The sequence below is a fragment of the Tursiops truncatus genome, chromosome 10 (assembly GCF_011762595.2).
Source record: "Tursiops truncatus isolate mTurTru1 chromosome 10, mTurTru1.mat.Y, whole genome shotgun sequence".
Lineage (NCBI taxonomy): Eukaryota > Metazoa > Chordata > Mammalia > Artiodactyla > Delphinidae > Tursiops > Tursiops truncatus.
The window spans coordinates 23,796,463-23,811,254 of NC_047043.1; the positions used below are offsets into that span (position 1 = coordinate 23,796,463).

The 14,792-nt window shown below is 38.4% G+C and overlaps 1 pseudogene; it reads right to left on the bottom strand.

Annotated features, from left to right (window-relative positions):
- Positions 1-430: 430 nt before the first annotated feature.
- The window catches only part of LOC141279673 (sorting nexin-3 pseudogene), a 102,173-nt pseudogene continuing 87,811 nt past the window's right edge, over positions 431-14,792 (bottom strand).

The following is a 14,792-nucleotide window of genomic DNA, read 5'->3' on the forward strand; positions in this document are numbered from 1 at the left end:
TAAATAAGCAAATGCTGTTGGGAAAATGGCACTGATAGACTTACTGTATGCAGGATTGCCACAAACCTTTAATTTGTAGAAAAAAGCATTGTCTGAGAAACACAATAAAGCAAAGCACAATAAAACCAGATATGCCTATATTTTAACTTCAGTGAATTTTATTTTTGTGTATCAGAAATGCATTTTTATTTTTATTTGAAAACAACCTAAATTTTTAGACAAATGATTTTAGTATACAAATTTGATTTTGTTTTTATACAGAATATAAAGATTTTCCTCATTGATCTTCCATGTGAAGGGGATTACAAGCCTGAAGGGAGATACCTTCTGTACACAAGTGTGTATCTTACGTGTAGGGTACTGGAAACCAATGTGTAGTAGCTTCCACACATAAATTAGGTCGTGACACCACCTATTAAAAAGGGGATAAGAGAAAAATTCTATTACTCAGATCCGAGAAGCAAACATGACACAAAAACTGCAGGTGAAGACCAAATGAGTAATTTTAGTTAGGACACTGCAGGTTATACTGGAGTAACAGGTTTGTGAAACTACAGTGTGTACCACATTAAAACAGCAAGAAAGGGCTATTTATATGGAAAGGCTGGAATGAGGGATTTTGTTCACTAAAGCAAATTAACTTCTTGTCAACTGCCAAAACAAAACAGAACTGAGCATTACGTTAGTATACTGAAGGCATATTACACCAGTTTTTGTGCAGCATACTAAAGTTAAAACTTCTTCACTGGTGCGTATGAATCATTAATAGTCATGGAAAGTTTTTTTGCCCCTTCTTGCCAAATTTCAGGCATGTCTTATTTTTGATGGAGCATTACTTGTATCTATAATTTCATCCTGTAAAAACATATGAAGACAACGTTCATTCTGTGCCAAAGGATGACCAGCGACCTTGTTCATAAACTGCTCCAGTCCTTGCTTCCTTTCTTCAATAAAATTGTCAACAAATACTCCATCATCTCTTCTAAAAGAAAGTTGACGCAAAAATGCTTTCCCAGGGACTGGGGGAACTACAACCTTGATCTCTCTTTCTAATTCACTTCGCAGCTACTCAAAGTCACTGTATCTTCTTCTAACGGCAGATTCCTTCAGCTTGAAAATAGGCAGATTTGTCTTGACCCTGCTTTCGTAGGTGGTGAACCGACCCTGGCCTACCCGCACTGTCTAAGGGTTGCTCACATCGATCTCGAGGAAGCTGCTGGGAGGCCCGCAGGCGTCGTTCAGGTTCTGCGGCTTGGTGATCAGCCGCCGGGTGCCCGCCACGGTCTCCGCCGTTTCCCGGCTGTAGCCGCCGCCGCCGTCGCCGCGGGCTCCCTCCACCCCTTCCGCGTTCGGCCGACCCCGCCGCTGGGACGCCGAGCTCGCGCGCAACTTTAGTGAATTTTACAGTGCATTTTTTTAATACAGTAATTTGAAAATAATCGTTTTCAGTAAAGACTTTCTAATTAATGAAGGATGAATAAAAAATGATTCATCTACTGTTGCTATTCTGTTTCTCTCTTTTCTGTTTTCCTGTGATCCATGCTTGCTTCCCTCTGTTTTAAAGGAAGTTAAAAATGAGTAGTTGTGATCTTTTTTTTTTTTTGCGGTACGCGGACCTCTCACTGTTGTGGCCTCTCCCGTCGCGGAGCACAGGCTCCGGACGCGCAGGCTCAGCGGCCATGGCTCACGGGCCAGCCGCTCCGCGGCATGTGGGATCTTCCCGGACCGGGGCACGAACTCGGCAGGCGGACTCTCAACCACTGCGCCACCAGGGAAGCCCCTGTGATCATATTTAATGATCTTTTTTACACTTTCTCGGTGTCATGTTGAGTGGACTGTGTCTAATTAGAAGTTAAAACCTCTCTTCTCTCTCACTGTATTTCTCTTGCTTTTTCCTGCTCTCTTCCTGGAATCCATGAATGTTACTTCATATTTACAAAATAAAACATATCAAGGTCATATAATGGATTTCTGGGGGAGAGGAGATTTTTCTTTAGAAATGTTCTTTTCTTTATATAAATTCTGTTGGATATAAATTGTTGGCTGGTTGGATAAGAGGGTCCTTGAACAATGCATTTTCTATCACCTCACCCTGTCTTGAGGGCTCAGCAGGAGCTGATAGACAAGGGGTAAGAGGCATGGAGATGGCAGCCTAGGCCTGTGCTTCTTAATCCTGGGTGCACAGTATAATCACTTGAGACTAATTTTTTTTTAAGTTTTATTGGAGTATAGTTGATTTACAGTGTTTTTTAGTTTCTGCTATACAGCGAAGTGAATCAGTTATACATATACATATATCCACTCTCTTTTAGATTCTTTTCCCATATAGGTCATTACAGAGTATTGAGTAGAGTTCCCTGTGCTATACATTAGGTCCTTATTAGTTATGTTATATATAGGAGTGTGCATATGTCAATCCCAATCTCCCAATAAGATTATTTTTAAATTACTGATTCATAGCCCTGTTCTTTTCCTCCCTTCCCCCTCCCCTCTCCCAAGAAATTTCTGTCTGATTAGTCTATGATGGTACTTTTTACAAACACTTAGGGTAATTTTGGACAGGACAATCCTGTGTGCTATTTCACAAATTTTACATGTAAATGAATAATCCAAAGAATGGAAAGTGTTTTAAGTCTTTTGACAACACTGGAAAAAGAAAGGGAATTTCTCCTCTTTTCCCTAAAGGTCTTACGTAATCTGTTGATGGGGAGGAAAAATTTGACCAGAAAGATTGTCATCAGTGCTAAATTCCAAGAATGTTCACCCAAAAACTAAAGCATAACTTATCTATGCTACCTGCCTCAATCTTTCTTAGCTTGAAGTGACTTACTGGAGAATTACCCTCTTCAAAAATTCTTACCTTTCTAGCTTTATGAAAGGAGGTTGTGTGTTCTTATTTTCCCAACTTTATAGAAAGATCAGAGGTAATCCTAAGAGAGGCAGTCCCTATTGTTTCCACTGTTGTTCTCCTTTTTTTTTAAATTGAAGTGCAGTTAATTTACAATATTATATTAGTTTCAGGTGTACAATATAGTGATTCAATATTTGTATAGATTATACTCCATTTAAAATTATTACAAAACAATGGCTATCATAGCAATCAGAGAAGAAAAAGAAATAAAAGGAATCCAAATTGGAAAAGAAGAGGCAGAACTGTCACTGTTTGCAAATGACATGATACTATACATAGAGAATCCTAAAGATGCTACCAGAAAACTACTAGAGCTAATCAATGAATTTGGTAAAGTAGCAGGATACAAAATTAATGCACATAAACCTCTTGCATTCCTATACACTAATGATGAAAAATCTAAAAGAGAAATTCCAGAAACACTCCCATTCACCATTTCAACAAAATGAATAAAATACCTAGGAATAAACCTACCTAAGGAGACAAAAGACCTGTATGCAGAAAACTATAAGACACTGATGAAAGAAAATAAGATGATACAAATAGACGGAGAGATATACTACGTTCTTGGATTGGAAGAATCAATATTGTGAAAATGACTATACTAGCCAAAGCAATGTACAGATTCAGTGCAATCCCTATCAAACTGCCAATGGCATTTTTCACAGAAATAGAACAAAAAATTTCACAATTTGTATGGAAACATGAAAGACCCTGAATAGCAAAAGCAATCTTGAGAAAGAAAAAAGGAGTCGGAAGAATCAGACTCCCTGACTTCAGACTATACTACAAAGCTACAGTAATCAAGACAGTTTGGTACTGGCACAAAAACAGAAATATAGATCAATGGAACAGGATAGAAAGCCCAGAGATAAACTCATGCACCTATGGTCAACTTATCTTTGATAAAGGAGGCAAGAATATACCACGGAGAAAAGACAGCCTCTTCAATAAGTGGTGCTGGGAAAACTGGACAGCTACATGTAAAAGAATGAAATTAGAACACTCCCTAACACCATACACAAAAATAAACTCAAAATGAATTAAAGACCTAAATGTAAGGCCAGACACTATAAAATTCTTAGAGGAAAACATAGGCAGAAAACTCCATGACATAAATCACAGCAAGATTCTTTTTGACCCACCTCCTAGAGAAATGGAAATAAAAACAAAAATAAACAAATGAGACCTAATGAAACTTCAAAGCTTTTGCACAGCAAAGGAAACCATAAACAAGATGAAAAGACAACCCTCAGAGTGGGAGAAAATATTTGCAAATGAAGCAACTGACAAAGGAGTAATCTCCAAAATATACAAGCAGCTCATGCAGCTCAATATCAAAAACACAAACAACCGAATCCAAAAATGGGTGGAAGACCTAAATAGACATTTCTACAAAGAAGACATACAGATGGCCAAGAAGCATATGAAAAGCTGCTCAACATCACTAATCATTAGAGAAATGCAAATCAAAACTACAGTGAGGTATCACCTCACACTGGTCAGAATGGCCATCATCAAAACATCTACAAACAATAAATACTGGAGAGGGTGTGGAGAAAAGGGCACCCTCTTGCAGTGTTGGTGGGAATGTAAATTGTTACAGCCACTATGGAGAACAGTATGGAGGTTCCTCAAAAAACTAAAAATAGAACTACCATATGACCCAGCAATCCCATTACAGGGCATATACCTTGAGAAAACCATAATTCAAAAAGAGTCATGTACCATAATGTTCATTGCAGCTCTATTTACAATAGCCAGGACATGGAAGCAAGCTAAGTGTCCATTGACAGATGAATGGATAAAGAAGGTGTGGCACATATATACAATGGAATATTACTCAGCCATAAAAAGAAAAGGAATTGAGTTATTTGTAGTGAAGTGGATGGACCTAGAGACTGTCATACAGAGTGAAGTAATTCAGAAAGAGAAAAACAAAAACCGTATGCTAACACATATGGTTATATGGAATCTAAAAAAACAAATATGGTTATGAAGAACCTAGGGGCAGGACAGGAATAAAGACGCAGATGTAGAGAATAGACTTGAGGACCCGGGAAGTGGGAAGGGTAAGCTGGGATGAAGTGAGAGAGTGGCATGGACGTATATACACTACCAAATGTAAAATAGATAGCTAGTGGGAAGCAGCCGCATAACACAGGTAGATCAACTCAGTGCTTTGTGTCCACCTGGAGGGGTGGGATAGGGAGGGTGGGAGGGAGACACAAGAGGGAGGAGATATGGGGATGTATGTGTATGTATAGCTGCTTCACTTTGTTATACAGCAGAAACTAACACACCATTGTAAAGCAATTATACTCCAATAAAGATGTTAAAAAAAAGTTAGATCAAAACAATGGCTATATTCCCTGTGCTGTGTAATATGTCCTTGTTTCTTATCTAGTTTTTACACTGTATTTTGTGCCTCTTAATTCCAAACCCCTATCTTGTCTGTCCCCTTCCCTCTCCCCATTGGTAACCACTAGTTTGTTTTCTATACCTGTGAGTCTGTTTCTGTTTTGTTACACACAGTCATTTGCTTTATTTTTAGATTCCACATATAAGTGATAACAGAGTATTTTTCTTTATCTGTCTGACTTATTTCACTAAGCATAATTCTCTCTAGGTCCATCCATGTTGTTGCAAACGTCAGAATTTCATTATTTTTTATGGTTGAGTAATACTTCATTACACACACACACACACACACACACACACACACACACACACATATATATATACCAAATATTCTTTTTCATTCATCTGTTGATGGACATTTAAGTTGCTTTTATATCTTGGCTATTGTAAATAATGCTGCTATGAACATTTGGGTGCATATTTCTTTTCAAATCAGTGTCTTTGTTTTCTTCAGATATATACCCAGGAGTGGAATTTCTGGGTCATATGGTAGTTCTATTTTTAGTTGTTTTTGGTTTGTTTGTTTGTTTTTGGTTTTGTTTTTTTGGTCACACCCCTCGGCTTGCAGGATCTTAGTTTCCCGAACTCCAGGCCCATGTCAGTGAAAGCGCCATGTCCTAACCAGTGGACCACCAGGGAATTCCCCTATTTTTAGTTTTTTGAAGAACCTCCATACGGTTTTTCATAGTGGCTGCACCAATTTACATTCCCACCAACAGTGCACAAGGGTTCCCTTTTTTTCACATCCTTGCCAATATTTGACTTTTTGATGATATCCATTCTAGTAGGTGTGAGGTGATATCTCTCAGTTGTTTTGATTTGCATTTCTCTAATGATAAGCAATGTTGGACATCTTTTCAGGTGTCTGTTAGCCATCTGCATGTTCTTGAATTGGGCTATTTCATAGCATCTCTTGTCCACATTGGGTGGAATGAGAAGACAGGTAGAGGGAATGAGGTTAGGGAAAGAACTGCACAATTCTTCCATTCCACAGTCATCAAGAAGTATATAATTAATCTTAAACCATGCTCAGTAAAGATAAAAAAATTTTCTTGTTTTTGGCCAGCGAAACAGCCTTGTATCAAGCTTTATTTTTATTGCTGAGAAATACATATGCTGAGTGATATGCACAATCAAGTGTGTGTCAGAGTCCATTTGGCTTCTCAACTGGTTTGAAATATTAACCCTATTTCTAGATCAACAGATCTCAACTCTAGCTACCCATCAGAGTCAGCTTAGAGCTTTGTAAAAAGTACCATCACCCAGGTCCCACCTCAGACTAATCAAATAGAAATTTCTTGGGGTGGAAGGAAGGAAGAGAAGTTAGGGCTATGAATCAGTAATTTAAAATACATTCTCAAGTGATTATGCTGTGCAACCCAGAATTAAGAAACACGGTCCAAAGCTGACATCTAGGGGGTCCTAGGCTGTCCATGCCTTCTACCCCTTATCTGTCAGCTCCTGTTGAGCCATCAAATCAAGGTGAGGTGGGAGGGAGTGTATTGTTCAAGGAGTTCTTATCAAACTAGCCACTTCCTATCTAAATAAATATTTTGAACTCTGTTCTTCTCGTTAAGAGTTTCAACCACAATTAATTGAGTGGCCTTTGATCCATATCACTATCTTCATTATTATAAAGATACTGTGGTGCCTTACCCAAAAATGTGTTATATGCCACTAAAAAACAGTATAATAGTAGTTTAGTTAATGTATAATTGGTCTCTGAGTAAAGGTAGGGCAGAGTCCTTTCAATCTTGGATGTAGGATTTCAACTTCCTTATTTTCTAAATACTCTGACTTCAAAGAATATATAAGGCCAGAGTGAGCTTTGAGATGAGATTACAAAAATAAGAGCTAGCTTGTGAAGAAACTGAAGGTCATTCCTCTGTAATTGCACCAAATAAAATGTACTGCTATCTTATATATAGAGAGAAGCCATTCCAGATTTCCTTGCATCTGTTATATTAACTAGTCTATTTCAGTTTTTTTTCTGTGTCGTTTTAAATAAAGTTGGATGGCAAGCTACACCTGTCATTCTAGTAGGTTAGTTTATGAATCAATTCTAGAGAATCTTCTGGTCAGAAATACCCCTCTTACCTGATTTTCTTTCTTTCTTTTTTTTCTCATTGATTTCTAGTACCTATTCATATATACCAGATGTTAAACTGTTATATAGTTGTAATATTTTCTCCCAGCCTCACATTGGTTTTCAAATGTATTTTTCAATATTGTTTATGGTTTCTTTTGTCATAAAGAAGTTTAAAGTTTTGTTTACCTTTTTTTTCTTCATGGGTTTATGGTTTTGTGCTTTTTTTCCTTTTCTTTTGAAAGTCCTTTCAAGTTTATAGTTTTTTATTTGTTTTTTTACATTTAGCCGTATATAGCATTTTATTTTTATCCATAAGTTTAAATAGTTAGCTTTATTTTTCCCCCAACTATAGGCAATTGCCGCAGTGTTGTTCATTGACTAGCACACTCTTTACCTGATCTTTTGAAATGTCACATTTACCGTATTCTAAATTCCTATATGTATTAGATTGAAAGACACAGATATTTTTAAAGGTTTTTTTTTTATTGGAGTATAATTGCTTTACAATGGTATGTTAGTTTCAGCTTCACAACAAAATGAATCAGTTATATATATACATATATTCCCATATCTCTTCCTGCTTGCGTCTCCCTCCCTCCCACCCTCCCTATCCCACCCCTCCAGGCGGTCACAAAGCACCGAGCTGATCTCCCTGTGCTATGCGGCTGCTTCCCACTAGCTATCTACCTTACGTTTGGTAGTGTATATATGTCCATGCCTCTTTATCGCTTTGTCACCGTTTACCCTTCCCCCTCCCCATAGCCTCAAGCCCATTCTCTAGTAAGTCTGTGTCTTTATTCCTGTTTCACCCCTAGGTTTTCCATGACATTTTTTTTTCTTAAATTCCATATATATGTGTTAGCATACGGTATTTGTCTCTCTCTTTCTGACTTACTTCACTCTGTATGACAGACTCTAGGTCTATCCACCTCATTACAAATAGCTCAATTTCGTCTCTTTTTATGGCTGAGTAATATTCCATTGTATATATGTGCCACATCTTCTTTATCCATTCATCTGATGATGGACACTTAGGTTGTTTCCATCTCTGGGCTATTGTAAATAGAGCTGCAATGAACATTTTGGTACATGACTCTTTTTGAATTATGGTTTTCTCAGGGTATATGCCCAGTAGTGGGATTGCTGGGTCATATGGTAGTTCTATTTGTAGCTTTTTAAGGAACCTCCATACTGTTCTCCACAGTGGCTGTATCAATTTACATTCCCACCAACAGTGTAAGAGGGTTCCCTTTTCTCCACACCCTCTCCAGCATTTATTGTTTCTAGATTTTTTGATGATGGCCATTCTGACTGGTGTGAGATGATATCTCATTGTAGTTTTGATTTGCATTTCTCTAATGATTAGTGATGTTGAGCATTCTTTCATGTGTTTGTTGGCACTCTGTATATCTTCTTTGGAGAAATGTCTATTTAGGTCTTCTGCCTATTTTTGGATTGGGTTGTCTGTTTTTTTGTTATTAAGCTGCATGAGCTGCTTGTATATTTTGGAGATTAATCCTTTGTCAGTTGCTTCATTTGCAAATATTTTCTCCCATTCTGAGGGTTGTCTTTTGGTCTTCTTTATGGTTTCCTTTGCTGCGCAAAAGCTTTTAAGTTTCATTAGGTCCCATTTGTTTACTTTTGTTTTTATTTCCATTTCTCTAGGAGGTGGGTCAAAAAGGACCTTGCTGTGATTTATGTCATAGAGTGTTCTGCCTATGTTTTCCTCTAAGAGTTTGATAGTTTCTGGCCTTAAATTTAGGTCTTTAATCCATTTTGAGCTTATTTTTGTGTATGGTGTTAGGGAGTGATCTAATCTCATACTTTTACATGTAGCTGTCCAGTTTTCCCAGAACCACTTATTGAATAGGCTGTCCTTTCTCCACTGTACATTTCTGCCTCCTTTGTCAAAGATAAGGTGACCATATGTGCGTGGGTTTATCTCTGGGCTTTCTATCCTGTTCCATTGATCTACATTTCTGTTTTTGTGCCAGTACCATACTGTCTTGATTACTGTAGCTTTGTAGTATAGTCTGAAGTCAGGAAGCCTGATTCCTCCAGCTCCATTTTTCATTCTCAAGATTGCTTTGGCTATTCGGGGTCTTTTGTGTTTCCATACAAATTGTGAAATTTTTTGTTCTAGTTCTGTGAAAAATGCCAGTGGTAGTTTCATAGGGATTGCATTGAATCTGTAGATTGCTTTGGGTAGTAGAGTCATTTTCACAATGTTGATTCTTCCAATCCAAGAACATGGTATATCTCTCCATCTATTTGTATCATCTTTAATTTCTTTCATCAGTGTCTTATAATTTTCTGCATACAGGTCTTTTGTCTCCTTAGGTAGGTTTATTCCTAGGTATTTTATTCTTTTTGTTGCAATGGTAAATGGGAGTGTTTTCTTGATTTCACTTTCAGATTTTTCATCCTTAGTGTATAGGAATGCCAGAGATTTCTGTGCATTAATTTTGTATCCTGCTACTTTACCAAATTCATTGATTAGCTCTAGTAGTTTTCTGGTAGCATCTTTAGGATTCTCTATGTATAGTATCATGTCATCTGCAAACAGTGACCGCTTTACTTCTTCCTTTCCGATTTGGATTCCTTTTATTTCCTTTTCTTCTCTGATTGCTGTGGCTAAAACTTCCAAGACTATGTTGAAAAAGAGTGGTGAGAGTGGGCAACTTTTTCTTGTTCCTGATCTTAGTGGAAATGCTTTCAATTTTTCACCATTGAGGATGATGTTGGCTGTGGGCTTGTCATATATGGCCTTTATTATGTTGAGGAAAGTTCCCTCTATGCCTACTTTCTTCAGGGTTTTTATCATAAATGGGTGTTGAATTTTGTCAAAAGCTTTCTCTGCATCTATTGAGATGATCATATGGTTTTTCTCCTTCAATTTGTTAATATGGTTTATCACATTGATAGATTTGCATATATTGAAAAATCCTTGCATTCCTGGAATAAACCCCACTTGATCATGGTGTATGATCCTTTTAATGTGCTGTTGGATTCTGTTTGCTAGTATTTTGTTGAGGGTTTTTGCATCTATGTTCATCAGTGATATTGGCCTGTAGTTTTCTTTCTTTGTGACATCCTTGTCTGGTTTTGGTATCAGGGTGATGGTGGCCTTGTAGAATGAGTTGGGGAGTGTTCCTCCCTCTGCTATATTTTGGAAGAGTTTGAGAAGGATAGGTGATAGCTCTTCTCTAAATGTTTGATAGAATTCGCCTGTGAAGCCATCTGGTCCTGGGCTTTTGTTTGTTGGAAGATTTTTAATCACAGTTTCAATTTCAGTGCTTGTGATTGGTCTGTTCATATTTTCTATTTCTTCCTGATTCAGTCTTGGCAGGTTGTGCATTTCTAAGAATTTGTCCATTTCTTCCAGATTGTCCATTTTATTGGCATATAGTTGCTTGTAGTAATCTCTCATGATCTTTTTTATTTCTGCAGTGTCAGTTGTTACTTCTCCTTTTTCATTTCTAATTCTATTGATTTGAGTCTTCTCCCTTTTTTTCTTGATGAGTCTGGCTAATGGTTTATCTATTTTGTTTATCTTCTCAAAGAACCAGCTTTTAGTTTTATTGATCTTTGTTATCGTTTCCTTCATTCCTTTTTCATTTATTTCTGATCTGATTTTTATGATTTCTTTCCTTCTGCTAACTTTGGGTTTTTTTTTGTTTTTCTTTCTCTAATTGCTTGAGGTGCAAGGTTAGGTTGTTTATTCGAGATGTTTCCTGCTTCTTAAGGTGGGCTTTTATTGCTATAAACTTCCCTCTTAGAGCTGCTTTTGCTGCATCCCATAGGTTTTGGGTCATTGTGTCTCCATTGTCATTTGTTTCTAGGTATTTTTAAATTTCCTCTTTGATTTCTTCAGTGATCACTTCGTCATTAAGTAGTGTATTGTTTAGCCTTCATGTGTTTGTATTTTTTACAGATCTTTTCCTGTAATTGATATCTAGTCTCATGGCGTTTTTGTCGGAAAAGATACTTGATAAAATTTCAATTTTCTTAAATTTACCAAGGCTTGATTTGTGACCCAAGATATGAGCTATCCTGGAGAATGTTCCAAGAGCACTTGAGAAAAATGTGTATTCTGTTGTTTTTGGATGGAGTGTCCTATAAATATCAATTAAGTCCATCTTGTTTAATGTATCATTTAAAGCTTGTGTTTCCTTATTTATTTTCATTTTGGATGATCTGTCCATTGGTGAAAGTGGGGTGTTAAAGTCCCCTACTATGAATGTGTTACTGTCGATTTCCCTTTATGTCTGTTAGTATTTGCCTTATGTATTGAGGTGCTCCTATGTTGGGTGCATAAATATTTACAATTGTTATACCTTCTTCTTGGATCAATCCCTTGATCATTATGTAGTGTCCTTTCTCTCTTCTAATAGTCTTTATTTAAAGTCTATTTTGTCTGATATGAGAATTGCTACTCCAGCTTTCTTTTGGTTTCCATTTGCATGGAATACCTTTTTCCATCCCCTTACTTTCAGTCTGTATGTGTCTCTAGGTCTAAAGTGGGTCTCTTGTAGACAGCATATATATGGGTCTTGTTTTTGTATCCATTCAGCCAATCTGTGTCTTTTGGTGGGAGCATTTAGTCCATTTACATTTAAGGTAATTATCGATATGTATGTTCCTATTCCCATTTTCTTAATTGTTTTGGGTTCGTTATTGTAGGTCTTTTCCTTCTCTTGTGTTTCTTGTCTAGAGAAGTTCCTTTAGCATTTGTTGTAAAGCTGGTTTGGTGGTGCTGAACTCTCTCAGCTTTTGCTTGTCTATAAAGGTTTTAATTTCTCCATCAAATCTGAATGAGATCCTTGCTGGGTAGAGTAATCTTGGTTGCAGGTTTTTCTCCTTCATCACTTTCAGTATGTCCTGCCACACCCTTCTGGCTTGCAGAGTTTCTGCTGAGAGGTCAGCAGTTATCCTTATGGGGATTCCCTTGTGTGTTATTTGTTGTTTTTCCCTTGCTGCTTTTAATATGTTTTCTTTGTATTTAATTTTTGACAGTTTGATTAATATGTGTCTTGGCGTATTTCTCCTTGGATTTATCCTGTATGGGACTCTCTGTGCTTCCTGGACTTGATTAACTATTTCCTTTCCCATATTAGGGAAGTTTTCAACTATAATCTCTTCAAATATTTTCTCAGTCCCTTTCTTTTTCTCTTCTTCTTCTGGAACCCCTATAATTCGAATGTTGGTGCGTTTAATGTTGTCCCAGAGGTCTCTGAGACTGTCCTCAGTTCTTTTCATTCTTTTTTCTTTATTCTGCTGTGCATTAGTTATTTCCACTATTTTATCTTCCAGGTCACTTATCCGTTCTTCTGCCTCAGTTATTCTGCTATAGATCCCATCTAGAGTATTTTAAATTTCATTTATTGTGTTATTCATCATTGCTTGTTTCATCTTTATTTCTTCTAGGTCCTTGTTAAATGTTTCTTGCATTTTGTCCATTCTATTTCCAAGATTTTGGATCATCTTTACTATCATTATTCTGAATTCTTTTTCAGGTAGACTGCCTATTTCCTCTTCATTTGTTAGGTCTGGTGCATTTTTATCTTGCTCCTTCATCTGCTGTGTGTTTTTCTGTCTTCTCATTTTGCTTATCTTACTGTGTTTGGGGTCTCCTTTTTGCAGGCTGCAGGTTCGTAGTTCCTGTTGTTTTTGATGTCTGTCTCCAGTGGCTAAGGTTGGTTCAGTGGGTTGTGTAAGCTTCCTGGTGGAGGGGACTAGTGCCTGTGTTGTGGTGGATGAGGCTGGATCTTGTTTCTCTAGTGGGCAGGTCCACGTCTGGTGGTGTGTTTTGGGGTGTCTGTGGACTTATTATTATTTTAGGCAGCCTGTCTGCTAATGGGTGGGTTTGTGTTCCTGTTTTGCTAGTTGTTTGGCATAGGTTGTCCAGCACTGTAGCTTGCTGGTCGTTGAGTGGTGCTGGGTGCTGATGTTAAGATGGAGGTCTCTGGGAGATTTTCGCCATTTGATATTATGTGGAGCTGGGAGGTCTCTTGTTGACCAGTGTCCTGAAATTGGCTCTCCCACCTCAGAGGCAGAGCCCTGACTCCTGGCTGGAGCACCAGGAGCCTTTCATCCACATGGCTCAGAATAAAAGGGAGAAAAAGTAGAGAGAATTAGTAGAAGTAGGAAGAAAGAAAGAAAGAAAGAAAGAAAGGAGGGAAGGAAGGAAGGAAAGAAGGAAGGAAGGAAGGAAGGAAGAAAGAAAGAAGAAAAGAAGGAAAGAAGGCAAGAAGGAAAGAAAGGAGGGAGGGAGGGAGGAAGGAAGGAAGGAAGGAGGGAAGGAAGGAAAAAAGACAGAAAGAAAGAAGATACAGTAAAATAAAATAAAGTATAATAAAGTTATTGAATTAAAAAATAATTATTTAGAAAAAAAAAGGGACGGATAGAACCTTAGGACAAATGGTGGAAGCAAAGCTATACAGACAAAATCTTACACAGAAGCATACACATTCACAAAAAGAGGTAAGGGGGAAAAATCATAAATCTTGCTCTCAAAGTCCACCTCCTCAATTTGGGATGATTCGTTGTCTAAAGGAGGGAAGGAAGGAAGGAATGAAAGAAGGAAGGAAGGAAGGAAAGAAAGAAAGAAAGAAAGAAAGAAAGAAGGTAAAGTTTAATAAAGTTATTAGAATTAATTATTAAGAAAAAAATTTAAAAAAAAACAACAATGGACGGATAGAACCCTAGGACAAATGGTGGAAGCAAAGCTATACAGACAAGATCTCACACAGAAGCATACACACACACATTCACAAGAAGAGGAAAAGGGAAAAAAATCATAGATTTTGCTCTAAAAGTCCACCTCCTCAATTGGGGATGATTCGTTGTCTATTCATGTATTCCACAGATGCAGGGTATATCAAGTTGATTGTGGAGCTTTAATCCGCTGCTTCTGCGGCAGCTGGGAGAGATTTCCCTTTCTCTTCTTTGTTCTCACAGCTCCCGGGGCTCAGCTTTGGATTTGGCCCCGCCTCTGCGTGTAGGTCGCCGGCTCAGGCCGGGGGGCGGGGGGGAGGGAGGGGCACGGCGTGCGGGGCGGGCCTGCGGCGGCAGAGGCCGGCGTGACGTTGCACGAGCCTGAGGTGCGCCGTGCGTTCTCCCGGGGAAGTTGTCCTTGGATCCCGGGAACCTGGCAGTGGCGGGCTGCACAGGCTCCCCGGAAGAGGGGTGTGGAGAGTGACCTGTGCTCGCACACAGGCCCCTTGGTGGCGGCAGCAGCAGCCTTAGCGTCTCCCGCCCGTCTCTGTGGTCCGCGCTTTTAGCCGCGGCTCGCGTCCGTCTCTGGGGTTCGCGCTTTTAACCGCGGCTCGCGCCCGTCTCTGGAGTTCCTTTAAGCAGCGCTCTTGAACG